We start from the raw sequence: 27,128 nt of genomic DNA on the forward strand, positions 1-27,128 counted from the left end.
TTTATGTTTAAAATTAAACTGGAATCATTTTTCACTAGAGTCAAGTCCATGGTGTTTCCCTCAATTTTATAAATATCAGTGTCATCTCAAATTCTTTTATCATTGTTCTTTTTTTCACCTTATTTTTTGGTGCTGAGGCAGTGGGCTTTCTCCCTCATATAAAGTGGGAACATACCTTTCTAGAGGGCTTTATTTTCTCTTTTTCTACTTGCAGATTGTTGTGCATATCTCCTACAAATTTTTACCTTGCACAGTCCAGATGTTCCACACTTCAGAATTCTGAAATCCCATGGAGGATCCCTAGCTTTTAAACAAGTGCCAGTGTGAGCAAGCCTAAAGTATGTCTAATGTAGAGCTTAGTCCTCAGATGCTAGCCAGGCAGCTGGCATTCAGGCTGACGATGATCAAAAGACACTACCCCTGAATCTGTGAAGTCTGGCAAGATTAAAATATTTTTTTCAGTCTGGCTCTGCCATTAAGGCGGTTTTCCACATATTTTAATGCTAGGGTTAAGCCAGGTCTCTTTCATGTTACATTCAAGCATGTTTTAGCCAGAGAAAACAGGCTCTCTAAAGCCATCAGAATAATGGGGTGATTTTAAAATCTCCCCTGGGTTTAATAAAAGGTGGTAGTTTTGGTGAAATTTCTCTGATAGGCCCTTCTGTTAATGCTTATCTAGATAATGCATCTTCCAAATGGCCTGAACGAGAGTGTTTGTGATATTAAGAAGACTTTGTCATGTAGCTCCACAGATGGTTTTTCTGCACCTTTTTTATTATGAGTTAGGGGTTAGAATTTCACAGCTTTGTTCAAGGGTATTCTATATTCTCTGTGCATCTAGCTATAGCCATATTGAGTTCGCCAGGGGAGCAGGGGGAGAACAAATTTTTAAGGGAAGTTTGTTGAAATGAATATGGTTGTTACTGCAAATGCCAGCTGAGTTAGCGTGGTACAACTGATTCTCATCTTCTTTGATACGACATCCTATGAACAACATGCATTTTGAATGCCTGGCAGTAGATGCAATACAGAACAGGTTACCATCAAAGGAAGCAGTGTGTCAAAGTGCTCCAGATGCAGATGAAATGTATATTTTCAATGAATATGTATCTCTGTGAAGGAGTGAGAGAAAGTATCTTCCAGTGGTGCAGATAAGCATAGTTCCATTGATTTCAGTGGCAATTTAAAGGTTGCAGGCACCTTAGGACTTGGCCTTGTAATCAAAGCCTAACTTCTAGAGTTACTGCAGATTCATTGCAAATTGGAATTTTGCTCAGGCTGAGGGTAAAATATTGATAAGGAGTCTCTTGTGAGCAAAGTTGCTCTGAGGAATTTTGTTTCTTCCAGTTTTCGGTTCCTCTGGGAACAGGCAGAATTTTTTTTTTCCCCCTGTAGCCTAGTATTTAAGCTCCTACGTGAAGCTGATTGACAGTATTAAAAGACAAAGCAAAGTAGGCAAACTTTTTGAGAAATATAGAAGTTGTTTTAGTTACAAAATTAGGTGACTATCTCAGCGGACAGTGTTCTTTCATATTAATTTTTATTTACTTATTTAAACTGCAGTAAAACCCTTCTTTTGATATATGTGACCACTCTTCAAAGAAACATTGTTGGCTTTTCCTTCTGAAACTTGCTCTCTCCATTGGCCAAAACCACCTGATCTCTAAGGCGCAAACCTGAGTAGACACAAAAATTGCTGATTTGGTTTCCTTTTTCGGGAAGCATTGTGACTAGTGTGGCCGTTAGCTACCATGTATTGCTCATCAGAGGGCAACACAGTCAGGGCCTGACTGTTCAGGGTCTAGAAGGCAAACAGTCTTAACTACTCCTGATATATTAAACACTGCCTAACATGCTGCAGTTTTGTATTGCTAGTTCTAGTCAACTCGTGTATCTGGTGTACAAACGTGCAGTACTCAGTGTCCTCAGCACATGTTCATCGCTCTTGTCTAGCGCAGAAATTGTGGCTTGCAAGTAACCCTTTGAGCTGGGTACAATGTGTGTGGTGTTCTTCAAATGTGGTTTGATCCTGATGTCTTACAGTTCTTGTTTTCTTTACTCTGCCAAAGAAAGCAATTTTTAGCCCAATTTAGAGCCCTGCCAGCATTTTAATAGCTTGGCAGGTCTTATACTTGTTTACAATTAATTAGGTGTAAGCCAAGAGTCAGAAGCAGTTGATGTGTTGGATGTATCAGATTGACTATGTTCTGCTGTCTTGACTCAGTTAGGAGTCTGGAAACGCTTTCAGAGGGTGAACTGCATTTCAGTAAAGAGTGTGTCTCACAAACCTACCTTCTTTCTCGTGTCTACTTACATGAGCTGTTACATTTTTGAGTACAAAATGGGCTTCAGCAGCAGTTTTTTAAGAGAAAGGAAGCATATAATATAAAAGCATTGTAAAAGTAATGTGCTTGTTTGTGTGTGCGCCTGCATAAGTTTCCTTTCTTTTGATAATTAGCAACAGAAGTAACAGCAGCACCACTTCTGCTCTTTAGAAGGTTTCCATTGCCTATATTTGACTTTTCGTGATGCCTTCTGCAACTAGTCAACTCTAGGATTCACTAACAAACAATGTGGCCTAAAAACCTATTCCCATTGAATAAAAATTCTTTTTTTCCTGCTGCTGTGATTTGCTTTATGTGTTTGCCACAGTATTAGAGATGTGTTTTAAGAAATATAGTTGAGGTTTCGTCACATTTGACATTTCACACAAAAAGACTGGAAACAGTTCTGGTGGTAGACATAGGCCCAGGTGTAGCCTTTTGCAATAGAGCTGTGAAAGCTTTGAAACAGCCTGGGTTTAATTAAGCTCTTAGAAGTTTTGAAGAGCTCTCTGATTTCCATCTGCTTCAAGTCGTCAGCAGATCACAACTTCATTTCTGAGCTGCTTGCCATCTCAGCATACGCAGAGGAAATCACAACCATCAGCCACCCCTATAACTCTGTTCAGTGTTCTGCCGATCCCTTCTCTGTACTGGGCTGGTACTGTCCAGGCAGTGGTGTAGTTAGAGGCTCCACTGACTTCACTTTATACTACCTGAGGATGAAGACTTACAAAATATATCAGAAAATATGCATTCTACCCTCTCAGGAAAGCGTCAGTAATTTTATGGAGAATATTAGAGTGTTTGTGGGTGTATGCAGAGAGAGAGATCTTGTATGTACTCCATAGTTTATGTTTAAATGAAGGGAATTCTGTCACCACATGGGTATATTTTTTCAGTGCGCAGATAATGAATAAATGCTTATTCGAGCTTTGGGCATCCTACCACAAATTAAAATTCTCTAATGAAAAGTGTGATTCTGGCTGTTAACGTGTTCCTGCAAACATCCACAGTGATAAAAAGTCCTCCATAGTAAATGTTTGAAAAGGGCGTCTCTTCAGAAATCCCCAAAACACTGCATCATCAATATGAAGTTACTTTTATTTTTAAAGGTATGCTTTTCTCGTAAACAGAGGAAAAACCGGGAGAAAAGCTGAGGAGACACATAATAATGGTACTGTTTACTAAAGATGAACTCAAGCTTTGCAAAGGAAGTGTCTGCTGTTTCACTACGTTCTGTAAGTTGTGCTTCCAAGGAGCTGGCTTATAATTGTGTCTGTTCCCCCATCCCCTGTTGTCAAAATGATAACATGAAATACAGCTGAACGACCTGATTTCTTAGGACATGCTGACCTGCTTCATTGTTCAATCTTTAGCCATGAGCAGCTTCAAGTGGCAGTCCTCTGGGGATTTCTTTGGAAATGTGTGGAAATGTATAGAAACCACGTTCTGTGGATGCAGTCAATATAAGGAGAAGAAACATCACTGAATTCTAGGGTTATTAATTTGGTACTAAAGAATAAAAGGTTTCTGAGCCTTGAAATATTATGTTGTATTCCACATGGCAGGAAATCGTTATATCAAAGAAAACATTTAAACTATGCCAGACCTTCTGCTGCTATAGACTTATTACTAGCTAATTATTTTGCCTCTATGATATTTATGGTATAATTGAAAAATATCAAGGAAAAAAAACCCAAACTTCTGATGTGACACGATCTGAAAGCTCAAAGCTGAAGATGGTTTCATTTGAAGAAGTCTGTGCTCGAGAAAAAAAAAATCCATCAGTCAATTTCATTCAGATGATGGGAAACTGCATTGTAATGATTCAGTGGTCTAAAGTAAATCTGCAATAAACTTACGAAAGTTGAATTGTACCAGCAAGGGAATTTCGGGTTTTTATCCTTGATTCTATGGCACTGAAAAAATATCCAAAAAAAAAATCACAAAAGTTTAAATGTATTATTGTATGGGATACCCTAAGTTTTTTCATCATTTTAGTCTATATTCTGCTATTTGAGTGTTTCTTATAATGTCCGGAGTCATTACAGATGAATATGTATGAAAATATTTCTCTCATAATTATGAAATGTCTTTCAAATCAGTAACTCCAGTTTACTCTAATAGTAAATACTGTAGTACTGGTTAGCTGCTTTGGTTAATCACACAGAGACACGACCAAAAAATCAATTTCAAATATATAAGATAACTTTATTTTCAAAATCTCAGTCAAGATCGAAAAATCTAAACTGCTGCTAATGTGGTCCCATCTTTCCATACATATGTAGAGAACTTTCTTGAAATAGAAATATAAAAATTTTGAATGTGACTAGCTGAAAATATTTTGCTGAAGCTGATTTTATTAAAAATGTGGCTTTTAACAAACAAATCCCATTTAAGTGCCAAATATTAGTATAAAACATTGAAGCATTATTATGTTTTCTATCATGTTTTCTATCAGTCAATACATTGACTATAGTATTTAATAAGGGCTTTACATCACAGGGGTACGGAAAACATAAATAGTGTCTAAAATCAGCAAATGATATTTTAGTTTCATATGTTTTCTCTGTTTAAGGTCTTGTTAAATTTGTTGCCTTGTAAAACTCTGCTTACTCCCTCTAAGAGACATCACTGATTTCATCATTTCAGATTTTTGTTAAAATTAGTTTAGATTTTGCTGTCAGAGAGAGACGAAAATTGTAACTATATTGTGCTCTGTAGTCAAATTAAATCATTGCTGTAAGTTGCAAACACACATGAAAAATATTTTGTTTCACTATAGATTCATTATAAGCTACAAAGTCGAACATGAAGCAAATCACTTTGAGTCAATTATCTTTATTAATGTTGTTTGACTCTTTGCCAGTGTTGATATTCACAGTCTATTTTGTGTGCTTAGATTTATGGAATGCAAAACTGTCCCTCACACGTACTGCTAGGTTAACTCATTTGAAAGCAGCAAGAGCCGCCCAGAAATTGTCTTCAATTTTTTGGTCTTGCAGGCTGCAGTATCACCTCGAGTTCAAAGCACTGAAATACAGAATATGAGAACTAAGTATATTGTTTAAATTTGTTTGATGGGGTGATCATATTATTTCTGCAGCCTGTTTGCTTCCGTTTGTGTATCGCATCTGGGCCCAGCTGCTAACTCATGCCTTGTGAACACTGTTCTACACACAATACATGGACAGTTAATATTGCCTCCTTATTCAATATTATTTTTATTATAATTACATTTATAAGGATTCACTTCCTTAGCAGAATGAATGCTTTAACTAGTAAAACAGCCAAACTTGTGAGCAATACAGGGTGGATTTCCAATACCTCTAAATAGAAATTTTAGAAAATTTTTGTCTAAATTTTTTCACAGAAAGTAGGTGCAAAATTAGTGGAATGTTGTCCGTGAATATCTTCCACCAAAATATTTTGTATTTTTCAGTCATTTCTGATCCTGGACTTTTGCGGTTTCTGTTAAAGTCAATAGGAGCAAAATGTGCTAGTCACCTCTGAACGCTAGATATATTTCCTTTTTAGCCACAATGGTGTCATAGTCAGCACCTCTCTAAGCTGAAAAATATCCCATCGGTTTTGTTCAACTTTCTAGTAAGCTACTTGGGCAAAAATTTGGATTGACCTGTGGTGTGGTATTTTATGGTACTTACGCTGTCCTTGCAGTTGTGCTAAGTAGTTATGCAGTCACTGCAGTCCAGTACCGAGCTGAGCTAGAAGTCTGCAGACCGGGTCTGCTCACCTCCTAAGAGTGGCAGTGTCGACACGCGCTGTACAGTAAGGAGCGGCTTCTCTGGCAAGCTCGTGCCTCGCTTACACGCGTGCTTTGCATGTCTCCCACCCGCCTGAGCAATGCAGGAGTTTGCACTGACTTGATGGTGCTTCACTTTTTTGGATCTTACTTCATAACTTGGAAAGTTGCATCCAGCCAGTTAGCAGACACCTCTTTATTATTTTTTTTTTTTGGTGAAAATTTAAGAAAAACAGGGGAATTGAGGGACACAGGCAACTTTCCTTACTATCTCATCAGGAGACCCAAAATCATTCCAAGTCTGGGTGAAGTTGTAAAAGAAAGACCAACTGATGACACCCAATTAACAGCTTTCAGCATAATACCTCCAACTAGCACTGTTTCCAGTCCTTCCAGACAGCTTTAAATATTGATATAATAATGATTTCTATCTTCAACAGAAAAAAAAGAAACAAGAGTGCAGAGTGGGTTGCAAGAAGGCTGGAAATGGAGAGGAGTGCTGAACACACAGCACTGGGAGGGAGGCAGAAGGGCGCTACCTGTTTAGAATTTAAAGCTATGCCGTGTTAGAGATAACCCTAAAGTGGGTAGTCAAAGTGTAGAGAAAACAGAAGTCATTTTTGTGACAGGGCAGATTGCTAACTTCCTTCTGAATCAGTTCTGAATTTATTTTGCAGCATGTTAATATCAATATATATTTTGGAGAAGTACAGATCCTGACCCCATGTAGTAAATAAGGTTTCCATGGCACTTTTTGCAAAATTAAGAAGCTAGCCCCAGTGGAAAAGCGTCACTGAACACGAACGAAACAAAAATAGCATGGTATCACGGAAGCAGGTATCCTACTTTCAGCACAGCAGTTTTGTTGTGTATGTATAAATACCAGATTTTACCATCTCTCAGAATTAAGATGGTATAATTCGCAGTATCTAGAGGCGTAAGCTTTTTCCCAGAGTTTCCTCTCTCAAAATCTGAAAGTCTTTAATCAGCTGTATAGCTAAATCCCTAGAACATTAGTTTTCTGTTTGTTTTTAGTACTTGTTTACATCTCTTTTGAAGTTATGTTTATTTTTTTTCTTTCAAAGGGAGCCTGAATCCACCTGTGCACTCCCAATGTGTTAACCCAGGCTTTTTGAAATACTTCCAGTCTACTAAATTTGTCAAGTGACTGCATTTCCTGTCTAGGAGTTATGTCAATCAGCTTGAAGCATGCATTACACATTACTAAATGAATGCAAATTCATTCCCTGTCAGATGATGTTTCTTGTCAGATTAACTTTCCCAGTGCGTGCCTCCCCCACTGTAGTGATTCATGGTGATTGCATCTCCTGCACTTTCTTCCCTGATTTTGTTAGTTTTTCATGTGATTTCGTTACCTACCTAATGTGTAAGGTATCAGTCCTTTGATATCTGAGTTCTGTGCCTTGATAATCAGTGAAGGAAATTTTGAATCCAGTGCATTCTCAAGCAGATGATAATGTAAGCATTTAGCTGACCACTTTTTCTATTTTAAAATAGTATTCGACGACAAAACTGACAGATAGCTCTAATCCCATTTAGCATGTAAACGTGGCATGCACTCAGCTTCAAACTTTCCAAGCAAAATGTGCTTATCCAGAATGAAGGTCAGAAGTATTTCATCCATCTAGGCTCCTACAGAAGTTTTAGTGTCCACATAATATTTATGAAATTTTGTGAAATTCTTATTGAAATCACTATGACAGAAATAATAATGACATGAGTGTATAATATTGTTTTCCAGATGAATTTAGTGTATATTATTTTATATCTTCCTATATACTTCTGTAACTTGCTTCTGAGTCCCATGTTTTGTCTTTCCCTTTATCATTTACATAGCCAAATATTTCATATAGGCAATAAATCAGTAATCTATTTTGTCACCTTTCCAATATATATTGAAACTTTAATGGAGCTGAGATCCATTGAGTTGCATGCTTTCCCATGAACCAATTACGCATTACATCTTTTAAGTAGATATGACTGAATAGGCCATTAAGTATTCGTTATTTGCATTTCTAAAGGCAACTCATAACATTTTAAAGCAGCCCTCTTATGCTGAGTTATAAATTTCTCTTTTCTGTATATCTCCTTGACCTCAGCAGGCCATGTGACTTCCTTTTCTCTTACATAATTGCATGAAGAACCCATAGACTTATTAATTACTCAATTGTTATCTGAGATTTTGTAGTTTTTAAATTCTTGTGTCTCCTATTTGTTTTATACGCTGAGGTGGGAGTGAAAGCTGGGGTATAAGGGTGGTAATATAAGAGCATTAACCAAGACAGTAAGTCATTGCATCTATCAGGGATGGCCAAACTTTCACATACTCAAATGAACTATATAAGACATAAAATGTCAAAGAACCACAAGGATTTTAGATTTTTTAATTACTTTTAATTACTAATTTTAATTACTACTTTCTGAGGGTTTTGTGTAATAATTACAATTACAACTGCAAGTTTACCATTGAGGAGTGAATGATCTAAATAAATTCTTTGTACAGAAAGCATTTTTTGTTTCTTAATGGATGAAGTAGCCACCAGAAAATTTACAGCAATAATGTGGATTTAAATTTCATTAACCTGCCATAGTGTTGTAAGGCGTTTTTAGCAGAAGAATCAGGCTTATATGTTATGTCATTGTTTTCTGCCCAGTTCCACGAAAGAATCCCTGCAACTCGCGGATGGGAACTCTCCCTCTTTGCTGAATCCTGGCTCTTCCCACCCTGCCCTTGTTCACCTTTCAGCCCTCGGCTATTTCTCCTCTCCCCCTCCTTTTCCTGCCAGTCCTTGTGTGTTCATTTCCTTCTCATTTTCCTCTCCTCCTCTAGCCCAGGGCTTCCCACCCCCCACTAACGCACACATGGGACCCAGGCAGTTGTTCACACGCAGGAAAAGAAACAGCAAGCAGCGTGCTGTGGCAGCCCACACAGCGCTGCCTATCAGTCTGTGCTGCTTGGCCCCCCTCTTACTTATTGATTAGGTACAATTTCAATTCAAACTATCAGCTCACAGTACAACCAGCTCATACTGACTGGCTGCAGGCCAGATGTTGCAGCTGTTTCAGACTTCCTGTTTCATGCCTACGTGTTCAGAAGCTTTAGACACTCTGCTAATAGGAAATCTTTGCAGAAGATGCTTTTCCGGCTCGCACGTGGCCCTTGAGTTGTCTGTTGTCTGCAGCTTGCATGAAGTAAGTGGAAATTTTTTTTGTGTCACAGCAGTATGTATCTGAGTTAGGATTGTAACATAGATCTCCTGGGCTTCTGCACCTCTTCTTCCTGCCTTCCTACCAAAAGAATCTTCTCGTGATCTCTTAGTAATTCCCAGTCATTCTGAGGAAACATGAAGAGTAAAGAGGAAACGATCCTTTGCAGAATTACTTTTTTTTAACCTCTAGAATACTTTTCATAAAACCTTAGCTCTAAACATAAGAGAACGATTTATTTTTGGACAGATCATGCTTCTAGACAATAAAGCAAAATAAGTTTCTACGAAATATAATCACTTTTCTTGACTCATTTCTAACATTTTCTTCATCCTTTTCTTCTTCCTAAGAAGAACTGATTGCAGCACATTGTCCACTTTCACTGATTATATTCAGTTTTCAAACACTTCATTATCAAATGGTTATTTTTTAAGTGAAAAAACAACGCAACTACCGTCATTGTTCTAGGAGAAATAAACATGCTAAAATACTTGAGCACTACAAGAATGAAAGAATGATCCAAACATTCCTAAATGTAGATAGATTTGGACTGCATGCAATGAATACTAACGCATGCACAGTACATTTCATCCGTACCACTTAGCTTTCAACAAATATAGCAGCTCTTCTGACAGAAGTGGCTAAGGGGCTAAGCCATCACTGCAAGTCACATCACAGTGATATCTGCATAGTTCAGACTACTAAATTGTTGCATCTGACTTTATGCATAGATGATGGCTTTTTTTTTTTTTTCACTGTACGGTGATTCAAATCCAAAAGGTGAATATCCGGAATTTGCTTTTTATAGGTTGACATTAGCATACTTTGTTTCTAACCCTGTGTTAACCTCTTCTGTATCTAGGCTATAACTATCTAGGGCCTTGCCATTTAAATGAGAGTGCCTTTGGTTGGAACTATATGTTTCAGTTGTTTTCATGAGGAATACCTGGTTCCCCTATTTGGATAGCCTTTGCAATCATAAAGTTGAAAATGGCACTAAAAGCAATGTATCATTATCTTGTCATTTTGAATCTTGTTCAATGGTACACAGAAGCACTACGAACTTACTTTTAGTGTCTCTCTGCAGTACTCACCACTGGCTGAGAGATCAGAACAAGTTTAGATGCGTTGTGGTTAAAAAAAGCATTTATTATTATTGTTGTTTTAAGCTGGATTATTTCATTACAAACAGGTGTATAAGTACCACTACTGTGGGTGGTTCACTATGGTATGGGGAGGTGTGGAAGACCAAGCATGACGGGGGAGGTGACTTTACTCTGTCTCTGAGAAAATATACCCTCAGTTTTCTCTTCCTAAGCAAATATCCAAAGTCCTAGAACAATTTAAAACTTAGCTAGATATCCATTCACCTGGGTCAGAAAGGGAGAGTCAAGATGATCCCATCACCTTCTTATTTCTAATCGTTAAATTGATTGAGCAACCTCAAGGATGAATTTGGTCTAACTGAGAGTTAGTAGGTATCCCCAAATACTGTATGAGAACAGCCATATTTTCATAGTGCACACTGTATTGACATGACATGACAGTATTAACCTATTGCTGCTGATTGATATCATGATTTCATTTTTGGAATCATAACAGAATCCATTTAACTGGCACAGGAACTAGTGGAATGAGGCATGAGATAAGTGAGCAGTCACCTAAAAGCATGGTAAGCTCTTTGGGGCGAGGGCTATGTTATTGCTATTGGATTTTCTCAGTCCCTAGTGAGGCTGAGGCTTGATCCATAACTACTGCCATATGAATTTTCTCTGTGTCAGGAAGGGGAACAATGCAAACCTGATGTTCTGGGATTTAACAACAGTGTTAACGGCAAGTTCGAAGCTGTGCTTGAGCCCTTCTGATTTTAAAGCGTGTAAGGTTCTGCAGCTGTCCTTGAGCTGCCCGTAGCTGGCAGCCCTGCCTGCATCCGCTGTACCCAAAGACAGGCCTGGCCCTGTCCTCCAGGAGGTGTGTTTGAGGCAGGGCCTCAAAAATCAGCCTCCCTTTATCATCTTCAGTTTCTGCGTCAGTGGAATACTTCCTCTAGCCGTAGATGAGGCTTTTCCAGTCCTTTCATAAAGGAGATATAGTGGGAGGGACTTTATGCACTTCATATGTTTGGGGCAACGTATAAAATAATGATTTTATTTTAGTGAGCTATTTAGAGCAAGTAAGCATCATGTAAAACATTAAAGTGCATCAAATATCATATTAAACTCAGATTTACATATTTATTAATGGATTTAGAAGGTAGCATTAAGTAAGTCAATGCAAACTTGGATATTTATACTAGCAAGCAAAAATATTTTCTAAATGCTGTGATTGCTTTTATATAGGAGATGCATTTAAAAAAAAGATTTGGAGCCAGAAACGCCATTAACATATGATTCAGAAAAAGGAATAGGTTTTCTGAACGTTGAAATGTCTTTTCCTACTTATAATGAAAACTAACATTTTAAATTTCTCCACAAAACAGAATTTGGAAAAAAAAAGGAGGAGGAGGAGGAGGGTTGGTTAGGTATCTGTGAGTTAACAGAGAGGCAGAATTCTGACAGTCCCAGCTGAGCGGGGAGTGATGGAGCCTCATGTTGTGAATCCCCTGGTCAGCCTCTCAGCTGACCCTATGGATGCCTAAAAAGCCTGGGCTGGCAAGCTGGCAAAGCAGCAGACAGGAAATGTTTCATCAGATATTTATCATAATGAAGGCATCCCTGAAAAGCATTTCAGATTCAGAGCGTTTGAATTCTCCAATAGGAAATCATTTTGCTGGAAAATTTCTCACTTTGTTGTTTGTAAATCTACTTTAAGGTTGCTTGACACATGATACAAAAGTTTCTAGGAACAAAAGTCATTTCCATGAAGTTTTTACCTGGATTTTAGCTAAGCCTGTTATAAGCTGAAAGCATTTATGGATGCAAGTTTGGATTTTAGATATTCCTTTCTTTTGAAATTCTGAGATCTTGGATCAGGCTTGTGTGTTTCTGAAGGTTAGATCTTGCTTTGGGCTCAAAGGCCATTTCTGATAAGTGGAAATACAAAGGAGATAATAACTTGATAGAGCAGGAAAGAGTCTTATTAAGCACTGTCTTGTTCTAGCAAACCGTACTCCAGTGGATCTAATGTTAGGCCAGCTGTTAATAATTTTACAAGCAGAGCGTGAAATAGCAGCTTGATACCTGACTAAAGGGGAGCTACAACATTGCACGAGAACATTTAAATGTGCTACCCTTAGCGAGCAGCCATTAATGCTATTTCAAGGAGTGTCAGTGAAGAGTCTTTGATACTGTGATTGGGATACTTGCTATTACATCCATACTGACAGCTCCAATTGACAGGATTAAAAAGACAAAATTAAAAAAGGAATTATTTCGTGCCCTCAAGTGCAGATAAGAACAGTTACATCTCTGCTACGTGTCTTGGCTTGACAGTGGATTTTTTTTCTTATGGCTTTTCATATTCTACGCTCTTAAATTCTCTGTGTCATTTCACTTAGTCTCCTCTCTCATATTCTCCTTTCCTGACACATCTTTTTATTCTCCTTACTCTCCTCTCCAAAATCCCAGCTTTTTCTAGCTGACTTGTATTTGTGAATTTTATATTCTGGAATTATTTTTTCTTCTCAATATTTCTTTCTGCATTGGCTTTGCCAAGTCTTGCTTCTTATTTTAAGGTGTCCATCTATAAGATTACAGTGAGATATGGTGAAAAAAAATCTCCCTCCCACAAAGCTATGAAAAAATCCTGACTATGGAGAGAGACTTCACAGGCTAGAAAAATGCTCATCCCTTTTCATGTAAGGTTTTTGGCACATGCCATTGCTAACTTGGATGCTTTGAGGCATGTAAATAAGAGAAATTCGTAAATAAGATGGAAAGATTTCCCCAAGATTAAAATAAAACTTTAAAGATAAGAAAAACCTATTTAAAGGAAATATACACAGCAAGCAGACAAGAAGACTATGTGGTGTTTTCAACCTCAAATCTTAGAATGCTGCATACATGACACTTTCATTTCCAGTATCTAACAAATAAGGAAACTGAGGTATAGCAAGGTAAAATAAGTTTTCCAAAGCTGCTCAGCAGACTAACGATATAGTCCAGAGCTTCTGAATCCAAACATCCTAAACCAGCATGCTGGCAATCCCTCCCAAGCAAACCAAAATGACTTTGACAAATGAAAATTGTTGGGACTTAACAGCATGATAATGGCAGGTAGTTTGTCCAACCAAGTTTGTTTAAATTGTACTCACACATTCTGATTTTGAGTCCCTAAATAAAAGGACAAAGCGGGTGTAAAATGTCACTCAGAACCTCATATTCTTGCATTCAGCACGGGTGCTGACAGATACAACTTGGGGAAGGCTGAGGCACTGACAGGAGGCTGGAGGAAGTGACTTCAGTAGATTGCGAAGAGAATCCCCTGCGACTGAGAGAATATGTGTTTTTATTTATCTATTTGATTTAGAGAGCAGATTAACTTGTTAGCTGAAAGTCATACTAGACCACTGACTCACACTGTGCGTTTGGTAGGGAGGTACCACCTGAGCTTTTGGCCTCTCCACTGCTTTTACTGCCACTCATCTTGAGACTATTGCTGTGCTTCTTGTGGCAGAGCCCATGCTCTGACCCCAGTAAGGGACATCGGGGCATCCTGTGACCTTTGTGATCTTGCACGTGCTTCAGCTACTAATAGGCGTCAAGGTACAGATAAAGGTCTTTTTTAAATTGATCATTGTAAAACTTGTGATTGAAGATTTGGTTATGATGCAAAAGTGCTAAGAGGCTGAAATTCTTCTTGCAAAAAGAATTCTCTCTCTCCCAGTGCCGTGCAGTCATAGCGGCAGCCACCACAGGGCTCTGAGCTGGATTTCTTTGTTGTGAGGAGGTATTAGAAGGGGTAGCTGTCAGGGCCTGTTTTGTGAGAGATCTGAAACTCTGGTGCTTACTGCCCCACTAGTACAAAATGGCCTGAATGTTCACTCTCCGGACATGCGTCAATTTGTTGCAGCTTTAGAAGGGATGAGGGATGCTTCCTAGGTGATGTACCTTACAGGGAGCTGGCTAGGGTAGCTTATTTTCTCAGAGGTGTTTGTTTTAATGATGCTGTGATTTAATTTAATTTTTTGGATAATTAATTGTGCTAAGATGCTTAGTGCTCGGGATAGACATCTTTATTATTTTATATTTAAAGAAATAAAATAAGACTAATACAGGCAAGGTTTGTTGAGGACAGCAAAGGTGCATAATTTTTACATTTCTATATTCTTACACTGCAAAAACTACAAGGAAATTGAAAATTAACATATGATCTCAAAACCTATAATATGTAATTAACTTTTGTGGCACTCAACTTTTGGCTGAATTGTAAAACTTGCAAATTGAAATTGGTACTGTTTTGGGCAGTAGTCATTTTTTCAGATAGGCCAAAGCTATGCGTTAATGACCCTTTGTCATTAAAAAGTATGATACACCTTTTAAAATGCTAATGCTAAATGTTTTTTTTAGCAAAAAAGCAGCAGCTTAAAATGGTTTGTAGAAGAAAAATAGGGAATAATAAATACAGTTAAGAATCATCACATGATTTGTGGAATATCACCCAAACAGCAAAACTGCAAGGTAGTGGAAGCATTCCGTTTGTCTTGTCTCACTAGTTTTTGCTTAGTTAGGATACGAATTCTTTCAGATGGCATTACAAAACAAAGATGATTCGGTCTGTGGATTGAATAATGGAATTTTTCTGCATACAGAGACATTTAACATTGCCGTGATTGGTTTCAATTGCTATTGGAAGTTTGATCAGCAGGTCAGCTCCTATCACATCACACTTCTGTATTTATGAATAAAGCAAAAGGCAAAATGTGTAGAAGGAGAACAATGTTTGTATTGTATGACCTCCAGTGAAATACAAAGCGAGTTACAAAGTGTTTATGCCTCGACTTTACAGAATATAGCACGTTCTACTTAAGGTTTGACACATTTTCCAACCAAGTATGGACTCAAATGGAAAATAACAATTTGCATAAGATAAAATTGCTGGCAGGAAAATAAGTCATGATCAATTATTTGCTTTAAAAAGTTGGAGAAATTGTCTAAAATGGTTCAAAACTTTAAAATATTTCAGAGTAAAGTTAAATGTCTTTAAATTAACCATATAAGCATTTCAGCTGACCCAAATTGATTTTGTTTCCAAATGGGGTGTGGTGCATGGAAAAATTTCAGAATTTCAGAATATTTCAGAATTTTCTGATAGAATCCATTTTCAGTCCAAGACTACTAAATAGCATTTTTTAAAAACTGTTTTATGGTATTTTGGTATATTTTATAAATATAAATTAGTTTAGGTTTAAGATATCTCATGAGACAAGAAATCCTATGTAATAGATTTAAAAAGTCACCAAAAAAGTTAAGACATTTGCTCATAATCCAAAAAGACATCCACAGAACTCGCAAAGCAGAAAGGATTATCGTGTCTCTCTCAGCTCTTGTTCCAGTGTCCAAACCATCACTGACAAGGCAAGGTGATATAAAACAAACGGATAACACATTTACTAAAAGGATTTCCACGTTGTTATAAATTGCAAGAACTCGTCATCTAACCATCAGTTCAGTTCTAGTGCAGTATTGTGGGCTCAGAGGTCTCGGCAACTGTGTGATGTCCTGGTGAGGGTAAGAGGGCTCCCGCTGCGTGGGGATGTCTGCCTGCACTGGGTGCACTGCAGGGTTAGGGGCTGTGCAAAGCAGCTGGTGCTCGCCAGCCCCCCGGCAGCCTCCCCAGGGGCACTGGCATAGAGCCGTGGGAGATCAACCTGCCCTCTGCCATCTAACAGCAATCTGCCTTAATGTAAGGGAACTGGCGCTGTTTTGGCTCTTCTGCAATTGTACAGGGGTTTCTAGTCTCAAGACTGTGGTTCTGGCACCTTACAGCAGCTCACATTTCATACGAAATGTGAAACACTAGAGCTATCCCTGGGAACCCTTGCAAACTGAGCTGACTGTGTGTGTATGCTGACTGAATGAAATGAAATGAATGGCAATGGAAAAAATGGGTGGCACAGAGCTTGAGCTAGCAACACAGACCAGGAGGAAACATGCTAATTTATTTACCATATGATTACTATAATATATTGGTGTCCATTAGGTTTCAGTTTCTTCTCTCTGTTAAACTTTCTTTAAATGCAATTTGAATAGACTTTTTTTCTTGATCTTATTTGATTTGATTAAATGATTTTATTTTCCTATTCCTGGTTTAGTTTGGGATTTGGGGGGGTCTTTTTTTTTTTGGATACTGAATTCTTTATGTTATCCTTGCTTTGAGAACATGTTTATGCATTGCAGAGTCGCTCATTTGCAAGCATTAGCTGTGCTGCATATCTACGTTTTACTTTATGCATTATTTAAGATTTCAATTCAAGAGCCTGTGTAATTGGCTTATTTATGCCAAGTCTTCTCTGATTTCTTTAGTTTTGTTCAAATTCCTTACTTGTTCCCAAACATACCTATTTTCTTCTACGTAAAGATTCCCCATTTCGGAAGTTGAAGAATATGATTTTGGGGTACAGCAATATTCTTACCTAAGTCTGTGGGAATTTGGCTCATTTTTTGGTGTGTATATTAGGTTGTATTCTCCTTTCTTTCCTTATGGCATGCAGCTGTGTATAGCGGGAATTCGGGTAGTGCCTTAGAAGTGATGGACCAGATACACGTGCCTGACGTCTATTAGGGTATGCGTATGAGCGGGACTGTGTCTGTAAATTAGATAGACGCAAGTGCAAATACCAAGTTTTGCATGACCAAAGAGTTAGAATGCTGAATCAATAACAATTAGTGTTACTACTCTTTATGTAAAACAGCATTTCCAGGAGCTATCATCTGCCTTGAGAGAATAACATTTAGATGGCCAAACGAAGGTCAAGTAAGAACCCGGAAGTGGATCTGCCTATGTCTTTCCCTAGTGCGGGCACCTCAGCTAGACCAAAAGGCCTTTAACCTCAAAAAGCCCAAATTTTTTACTCTATAAAATGGGATACTGAACACTAGCAAAAAGTTGAAATAGCTAGGTGAGATGGAATAGAGCATTTATAAAGCAATCTCATCCTGCTCACTGTGTGTTTGTATATGTATTCTTACTTCTAGGCCTGGTTTCCATCACCTCAGGCTATACGCATATTAACAAGTAGTGTTGTGCAATAGGAGTGGTTTTTAGAGCAAAATAATTGATGCTGAGGCACCGATATCCACCTATGTGTGTTTCAGGGGGTTATTTTGGTCTAGTGCTAGTCTTGTCCCGTGGACTGAATGCCCATTAGCTGTTGAAATCATTAGGGGTATTCTAGTTTAATTTCATCTAAAAGGAATCCAATTTGCATGCTCCAAAACTGCATCATATTGAAAATCGAAGCATGTAAGTGTGGACAATCAGGTAATTCACTTAAATGCTCTCCTGACCTGGACTAAAATGCTGTTGTAGATACACCTTGGTGACTTTCTGAATTGCAACAGAATGCCCCATCCCTTCTTACCCTTAAAATGGCTATTTCCTTTATGTTGTTAATATCTGCTCCCTGGACCACCCTATAAACTTTATGCTTCTCCTTGTCAGCTTCAAGATCCCTGCTCCTTTTAGTGAGCTATCTCGATCTCTTCTCCTGCCGCCTCTCCAAGTCTGTTTTCAGCTTTCCCCCCTTGAGCAGGCTCTGTTTGCCAGGAAATGAGCTGTCTCCCTCTTTCCGGAAGGTGTCTCACCTGACCCAATTACTCTTTTTAAAGGACATATACCATAGAGATGAAGAATAACCAAATAAAGCAGATATTGTCTGCCATAATCTTACAATATGAAGTTTAATCTAAAGACACAGACTGTCTAGTTGTATGGAAACAACTTGGGCTATGACAGTTGTAAACAGTGTCGGAGTTACTGTAAGCGCTCCGGGGTGAGGGGGAGGAGAGGGGTGCCAGTGGTAACTCTCTGAATTTCAAGTTTGTGAGGTTTGGCCATAAAACTTAATGAAAGAACGATAAAAAATTATCTCATATGTTTCTCTTTTCTTCTTCTATTTGCAAATTGTCTGTCAACTGGCTGCGTTTCAAGAAATTTATTGATTGCAATTACTCAGCAAATGTTTGTTGTTAATATATTTCAGGCAGCGGATTGCTGACAAACTGTTTGCTGTGAGTGGTTCTTTGACTACTTGATATTCATCATTTATATTTGCAATTTGAATTGTTTTCACTGCATGCATAGGTGACATTTTTCCCCGTTTAGATAACAGTTAATGTGCAGGACCAGGTTTCCATATTTGTTCATTCAAATTTCATTCTATATGAAAATATTGTTAACTTTTATGGCTTATTCTTTCTAAACTGAAGAAATTTGGCTGAAGTTCTTACAAAAGTGAATTTAACTGCCAAGTACATTTAAATACAGCGTAGTCATTATAGTTAAGTTTTTTGAACTGTTTGCTCAGCTTTTCTATTAAGTTATGTGAGCGAACAATTCCCCTATGATTTTTTTGTGTTTCTTTCTTTCAAGAGGTTAGTACAATGTGTTATGTTTTTTCTTAACCAAAAGGTTACTTTTGGTTACAACATTACTTTTGATGTATTTTAAGGGTTAATACTTGATTTTTCTGGTTTAGACTGTCCATTCTTGCTGGACTTTCCATCTGGCTAAAACAGAAATGTAACTCATGCTCTGAACACTGAATGGGTCAAATGCACACACTAAATGGATATTTAAATATTCACAGTTTGAATGCACATATTTCACGTTTCATATTCACTTGTTTTGACAAATCCTTCAGTTCTCAAGGCTAATAATTTTATTAAAAAACACGCAGACAGGCCTTCTGATTATTGATGTAATAAGTAAACAGATGATTCTTATCCAGTTCATTTAAAACAGTTCAGTTTTGGCAAAACTAGGATTCTGAAAAATTAGGAATCCAGTGTACCAAAATTCATGCACTTAGTCTTATAATGATGAGATTTAAAAATATTAGTATTTTTTTATTTGATTTTACTGTTTTGAGCTCTCAGGTTTGAATCCTCAGGCCACAGTCCTGATTTTTTTTCCTACTGCAAAGAGAGATAGAAATGTGCTCATATTGCAGTGAAAATGGAGGTTCTCATATAACTGCTTAGTATCAGGTGATAGAAATTGCTGGAGCTGACAACTTTGGGTACTTGTTGTGAGGTCCACTTCAAACACAACTCAAAGAGAATAGTTGTCTCAAAACTTTGTGCAGAACACTTATCTTAGCAGCCTTTCTCATGTTTTACAAGTGTTTCAGCTGATAAATACTTAAAAACAGTCTGTGTATTTTCTGGTTTTTCTTTTCTCACTGAATAAAACAACAGTCCTTCCCTTTCCAAATCTAACAGTTAAGTAGAACTGCAATATTTGCCATTTCCTCAGTTTCTCAGATATACCTAATATTTATTTCTGTATGCAATTCATCAAGATCTATCAATCTTGATAGACAAAGAACGAACCCTCCCCAAAACAATGAACCCTCTAATGCCTCTAGTCTGAATAGAAAGTAAGAAAAGCTCTGACCTAAACCTAGTTTCTGTCTTAAAAGCAGGGGATAAAAAAGCTTAGCAAAAATCAATTTTCCTAGTACTTAATGTTCATTTTCATTTCATAGATTCCTTGAAAAATAGCATAAATGTATGCTTATGTGTCATATCCAGTAAACAGCCATATCAGCTCATTTATGAATAAGCTACAGCCTTAAATTCACAAATGTTTTAGTAGAATTTCCCAGATTTTTGGCTAGCAGATAAACTTACTATGTAAACAAATGCTTTATTGAGTAATGTCCTATATCTTCACAGCATATTAGATATGGATAGCAATACAGGCTGAATATTAAGTAATGTGGTTAAGCACCTCTGAATAATGCCATTTCAAAAATCGATTAGAAATAAGTATGCCGATTGCTATGGAGCCTGTATTTGAAATAGAATGATTATTCCGTTTATATCTGCAAGAGTGAGGCTGTCTCAAGAGCCACAGGATCTGTTGTGCATGGCTTGTCAAGAGGGAAAAAAGACTGGACCATTAATGACACAAAAGCTGCAATAAGACACAGCCTGTGAACACTAAGAGAAACAAGTTAAGAAAAGAGGTTAAGAAGCTCAAGATTGCTGCTATTCAGATCAACTGGGCTAGAGATGAACAAGGAAAGACCACTAAGATGTAAAGTGGATGACCAGATAGGATTATTTGGTTCGCTGAGAGTAAGCTACTTAACCTACTAACCCAAGGTGATAAGCCCGCACAGAAACGAGGTGACCATTGTAGACAGAGCAAAACAGTCTGTTTTGCCTGGATTACATAATTATCATAAACTCACAACTACATTTACAATATTGAACCAGCAGCACGTTCTGTTTGACACAGTAAACAATTCCCAGCTAGCAAGGATTTGGCATAAAATTAACAAATCACGAGTGATTTGTGCTACTTAATTTTTCATTAAAAAGTTCTGTTCTCTAAAATGTACTCCTTGTGGCTGCATCTTTCTTATTCCAAGAATCGTGCTGAAATCAACAGATTTATTTACATGATTCAAACATAGAAGAAGAAGAATTTGATTCACTAAGCACTGCTAATAGTTAAAATAAACTATTCCTCCAACACTGGTTTCAGAATAGCCAGATATTTATTATTATTGTGATCATCATCTTGGTTAGGGAATTGAATTCCACTTTTCTTTGGCCGCATTGCCAGAGGTTAACTTCCAGTGAGGGCATGCCCTCCCTCCTTCTCCCCTGCTGGGAGAATGGGGTTGGGAGCCCTAGTGGGCTGTACAAATGTGAAGGAGGCACGGGAAGAGATTCTCTCGCCTTTGCAACTCCTGTTTATCTCTATGGCAATGAACAAGCGAGATAAGAGGTCAATATACCCTTAAGGAAATTTGTCCTGATTTGCACTGCATAATGATTAATTTAATTCTCTGCATGAGTCTAAATACACCAGAGTTAAATGAAAAGACCAATCCTGGGAATGTGTTGAGACACCAGTGTTATCACAGTAATAGTAATTTTCCTCTCTTCTTTTTCTAATATGCTTAGAACTTTTCTAGGACTTTGAAACACAGAAAATCCTTAACCCTGTTTATCTTTTAAGAAAACAATGGCCTGTCTCCATATTTTGTAAGGTTCTGAAGTGAGCAAGTTTTTACTTGTTGCCTGAATCAAGGTCCTGATGCAAAACAGTGCCACAGATATGGAAGGTTTTGCATCAGAGCTCATCCAGTGCTCATATGAGCATCTTTATCTCTGCCTGAACCGAGCCATGCGTTCATTTCTGTAGCTGTTTTCTGTTCATGTCATAACACAGGCATCATAAAATAGGTATTATGAGCCAGGCCCTCAACTGAAATAAACTAGTGTATTCCCACTGAAATATGACCATTCCCTGACTGGAGGTATGACAGCATATTTCTCCTGAGTAAAAGCTAAAAATAAAAGGAAAGAATGCTAATTCTGCTTTCTAAAGCATCTGGAATTTTCAAATTTTGACTTATTCTCCTACTTCATTATTTTTCCTATGCTTAAAGAAAGCTGAACTCTTACAATCTACGGGTGGCAAAAAAAACCTTTGAGAAGGGTTTCTAGTAAAAGAACAGTAGCCCGTGAAATGTGCTGCTGTGGTGTGCAGTAAGTATATTGCCTCACCTTGAACACTTCTTCTATTGAATACTTTGGGGCCAGAATGTCTGATTGTGTGTAAAAGCTTCTCATGTATGGTATGGAGACCTTGTCTGCTCCTTCCTTCATGCCCTTTTCCTCCTCCTCTCTTTATTCAAGGATGCGGCTGCTAGACACAGAGCCGTGCTCCTGTACACTCTTCCCAGGAGGCCTTGTGAAATCAAGTTGCTCGCTGTGTGCCAGCGTGGCTTTTGTTCCTGCGAAGGCAGAGCTAGGAGCCTGCTTCCACTGCCAAGAACGCAGGCACACTACACCGCAGGGGAAAAAAACCCTCTGTTTTATTCACTGCACTGTTTCATCTTTTTAAGTAGCTGGCATCTGCAGCTGGTTGTGGCAGGGAAAACCTACAAACATTGCACTTGATGTTAATAAATGTGTTTGCCATTAAGTGGCTGTTGTAATGCTTTGCTTGTTTGCCTTTCTGTGTGCACTTTCATCCTTCACTGTAGCACTACTACTGCCTTGTAATTTGTCTCAGACATTTACATTGCCGGCTGCAGGTATACAAACCTCTTAGATCAAGTAACTGCTCAGACACTTGATAAAAGGATCCGTTTAGGGTCTTTCCTGTTCTGTCTGCCAAACTCAAGCACAGCCTTGATGCATGGAATACAAACTGCCTTATAGTCATAGACCACATTTCACTTCTTGCCTCCTGACTGAATGGTACAAACCATTAAGGAGTTTATGTGAGATCTTTAGTGCAGCCGCTGATTTTACCCGAGTCTAACGATGTCTCCTGTGACAGCTTTCTATCTCTCCAGAACAGCTGGAGCAGCTATTCCTGGAATTCTCTGAGTGAAGCCCGTATTTCAAATAACTGAAAGTGGATCATATAACAGCGTTCTCAGTGGGATGGCAGCCATTATCTCCTCCCGAGCATGCCTACCGCACAGAGAGGGGAGGCATCTCAAAACGCCACGTCTGGGGAGCTCTCTCAGCTGTTGGGGAGACATTTTCCCGTATACAGAAGGGACAGCTCTCCTTGCCTCTCAAAACTACCCTCTCTTTTTCTCCTCTGTGCAAACCGTGACAAACTGATAGAGTCAGGCTTGTCTTAGAGACTAATGAAAGTGCTTCCAACAATTTGGACCAGTCCTGAATACAGAAGAGCATGCAGGCTGTTTTCTGAGGCTTTGCCTTAGCAGCCTGTCTCTACTCAACAAAGCATACAAACATTTTTAACTCCCAGGCACTTTAGCAGGATGTAAAAACATATATTTGATAAAATTAGCACTGTACTGAACCAGGATGACTTGAGGAGCCTGAACGCACCAACACGTGTGAGAAGGGGAGAGGGGGCAGTTCTGCTAACCTCCTCTCCGTTACGCCTAGGCAAAGGTTGGGCACTATGGGCTAAAGAAAAGGAGACGTGGGAAGACGAGCGTCCCTTAGAGATAGTCTTTCACAGGTGTTCACAGTTTTGGCCCTGCATGTAATAGAAGTTATCATAGCAGGCAAGCATACGTGGAAGCCAATGTCCTTTCTCATAAAAGCGTCCTTCTTTTATTTAGCAAAGCACAAGACAGTATGTTGTGGCAGTTCCTTCAGTTGCCATCGGTAACAGTAAGCTGAGTGTTTTGTAACTGTAGTCCAGCATACAGCAGCATGGTTATAGGAAATAAGAGCAGTCTGATGGTTGCAAAGCAACATAACTAAGGTGATTGAAATTAAATTCCCTGCACTGGAAGCTGAACCCTTTCTAGCATTGCAGTTTGTAAACTGTCTATCTTATAGGGTTATGATAAACTCACTAAAGTGTGCTATTCTGGATGGAAAGAAGATGTGTTGTTTGTGAAAAAATAAGTGGATCTTCTTTGCCGCCTTGTGCTTTCTACCCTGCCTCTCCTTCTTCACCCCGAAGCACTTGTCTTTTTGTCAGGCTGGAGAGAGAGGGGGGGGGGGGGGGGAGAGAGATGCTTTTCTGTGGCTTTTAATTTAGCAGCAGCAAAGAAGCTTTGCAGAGCAAAGCACATATAAGTTATACCCTAAAGAGTGAATGAGCTGCAGAATACCTCTCCAAGATTTACTTAAGTTGACTTAATATCCTATGGATTAACAGTTAAGCAATATAGACATATAACAGGCAGGAGAGTTCTCAGACCTGTACAACACAGGAACATAGAGAGAAGTAACAGAAGCAAATAAAGCAGAGAATTCATCATATTGTGAGGGTCTGGGGGTAGCCTTCCAGCCTAACAGGAAAGCAGGAAGGGCATAAAGAGGGAAGGAAATCCACAGCAAGATATCATACTAAGGATCCATGGTTGCCTTATATCCAATTTTCTCAGAAAGCAGATGGAGACTTAGAAGACTGTTTTATCAAAAACGCTCGTCTCCCTTGCACCAGAGAATAAACCCAACAATCAAGGGATCTCCCTAGCAAATACAAAAATGGCTTAAAGAGACCCTGTTCACCTCTCCCCTCCCTTCGGAGACCCTGTAAAGTACATCTGTCGGAGAGGAAACAGAAGGGGGCATGCTAGCGACAGCTATCTTCAAGCTGCCACAGTGCCGTGGGACCAAGGGGACTGGCAGTTAAGGATGCACAAGGGGTACAGAAGACATGAATCCCCAGAAGAAAGGGATCTTTGCTTGCTTTTCCTTTGTCTTTTCACCAGAACAAGCCTGAACTGAGCTCTCTGTTGCTCTCATTTTCATTTGCGCTGATATATACTTCCAGATGTTATAGGCAGTTTCGCTTTTCTCTTTGGCTCCTGTCCTGATGCATAGCATAAAGATTTATTTTTCCTTTGGGCTTACGCAGAGATCTGCAAGTTCCAGCCAAATAACTAGAGACTTCCCTTTATATTCTGAAAGAAGGGAAAGACAAATCTTTAACAACATCCTCCGCTCTTCTCTGCACTTTAACGAGACTTTGCCATCTGAGAATTTCTGACTGAACATTTTCACTGTTCTCTTTCAGTGATTCAAGAGATGTGAGTGGTAGGAAGGGTATGTTTTGTAAGGTGTAATTATCTCTCTTTAGCAGTGAGCTCCTCAATACTGCTTGATGTGATACCTCTACATAGCCTGATTAAATCAAAGCCAGGTTAGAGCATTAGGATTAAGGACGTAAATTAATTGTAATTACATCAGAGCCAGCCAAATTAGCGAGTCATCAGTAATATAAGCAATGCTAAATGGCATCTAATTCTGTATAATAATTAATTGGGTTCTTCCACTAAATAAGACCCGACACGTTGGTCCTTTATCAATCCACTAAAGGCTGATTGGCCTTGGGCATTTTTGACATGAAACAATTATAAAGATTCTAAAAATCAGCATGTTTTCCCCCCTATTTTCATTTTAAACTCCAAAATCCTGCATTTACATTCTCCCAGTTTTCCATTAATCAGGTCCTTCCACTGCTGGGTTTTTCTTATTATCTGTGCCTGACATCCAGGACAGCTGATTGCTAGAACTATGCTGCCAACAGAGCTTGGAGAGAAAGAGTGCAACAAGCTGGTAACCAAAAAATGACCAGTGCTGGTCATTTGACCAGAATGACCATTGACAGATTAGGAGGGCTGATTGCTGAGACAGTACTGATCTTGGGTAAATAAAGGCAAAACAGGGACTATTCTGTTGAGGGAGTAGATGTTAAAAAGCAAGAAGTTATTTATAGTTACATCTAGACATAAACTTAAGGCACTCAAAATTTAGGCTGGATATCAAGCAAAACTAGCCTCTTAACAACAAGATCTGTGAAAATTAGAATGAATACTCAAGGGAAGCCATGGGGTCATCAATATGCGGTCTTTTGAAACCAGTCTAGAAAAAAGGCAGTAAAAGACATCCTGTAGAGTACAGTCTTAAATTTGCAGGTGGCTGGACTAGCAGATCAATAGGCCTTTATCATTTCTAACAGCAGCAGTTCGGCTACTCCATATCTATTCTAGAGCTTCTGCTGTTGGCTTCTTACTGTTGAAAGTGATTTGTTTCTTGTTTGTGTGAGAGATGAAACACTTTAGCTTGTGTCTCAGAAGTGTGTGGCTGCTCTCCCACTGCTCCAAAGGCTTTGCAAGTGTGGATCCTGCACAAAGGAAAACATATTCACTATTCTGAGACCTTGGATGTAGTCTCGCTAACCTGTGCTTGGGGAAGGACCTCAAAGGAAGTAAAGCAAGCCTTAAGACACCTGCACAGTCCTTGGGTCTCTTGAGCTGCTAGGAAGTAGCTTGGCATCGTTCCTAATAGTTTCAGAGTGCTTGAACAGTATTTTCCATAATTCGGCATGCTGCTGTACTCTAAATGCTACATATCACAGATCTTTCTAAATTATTTTCCAGTTACATTATGGGCAAATTAGATTAATCTGTTGCATTTTAAATTGCCACATTTAGTGCAGGAAAGTGCTGCTGGATGTTAAACCCAGAACACCGTCCTTGCTGGGTAGCTGCCCTCAGAAGAAGGTTACCAGAGCTGTCAGAACTGGGAAACAGAACTGAGAAACTCTTGTGTGTAATTTTTCACTTTATTTATTATTAGCTATTTACAATATTGCACAAACTGTAGAAACTCTGGCTTGTTTGCTGTGGAGCCTCTGAACAACGCACCAGTTTTCTCTCAGAGTATTTCTGGTTGTGAAGGTTGCCATTAGGGCAATGTCTTCTGATGAACTCAGAACTCTGGAATGAGCTTCCCACCCAAGTGCTCTTCTGCTGAATGCAGAGACGCTGACGATTCTCTCTGTCTGCTAGCAGCGCACATACATGTGATGGAGGTGACGCTTAAAAGGAGACTAGATCCATAATGCAGAGATTCAAGGAAAGAAAAAAGCAGAGGATCCAGAATTGTATAGCCTGTAGGGAACAGTGTCTAGAGATAACTTTTAGAGTCGTTGAGTCAGTACTCCTAGGAGAATTCCCCTAAATTATAACCTTCTTCTAAGATAAAGAAGAAAAGTATAGAAGCGCATGCTAAATAGGAGGCTATTGAAGCATCTAATGTTTTAATAGACTTGAGAAGTTAAGAATGCACCTAAAGATTGAATGAAGGTCCACTTCTGCATATGTTTGTAATCAGCATATGCTTAAGTGCCTTAATGAATTAAGGGCCCAGGAAAAGAAATAGCTTCAGTAGATTTGTGCC

This window comes from Struthio camelus, chromosome 7 (assembly GCF_040807025.1).
Source record: "Struthio camelus isolate bStrCam1 chromosome 7, bStrCam1.hap1, whole genome shotgun sequence".
Taxonomy (NCBI): domain Eukaryota; kingdom Metazoa; phylum Chordata; class Aves; order Struthioniformes; family Struthionidae; genus Struthio; species Struthio camelus.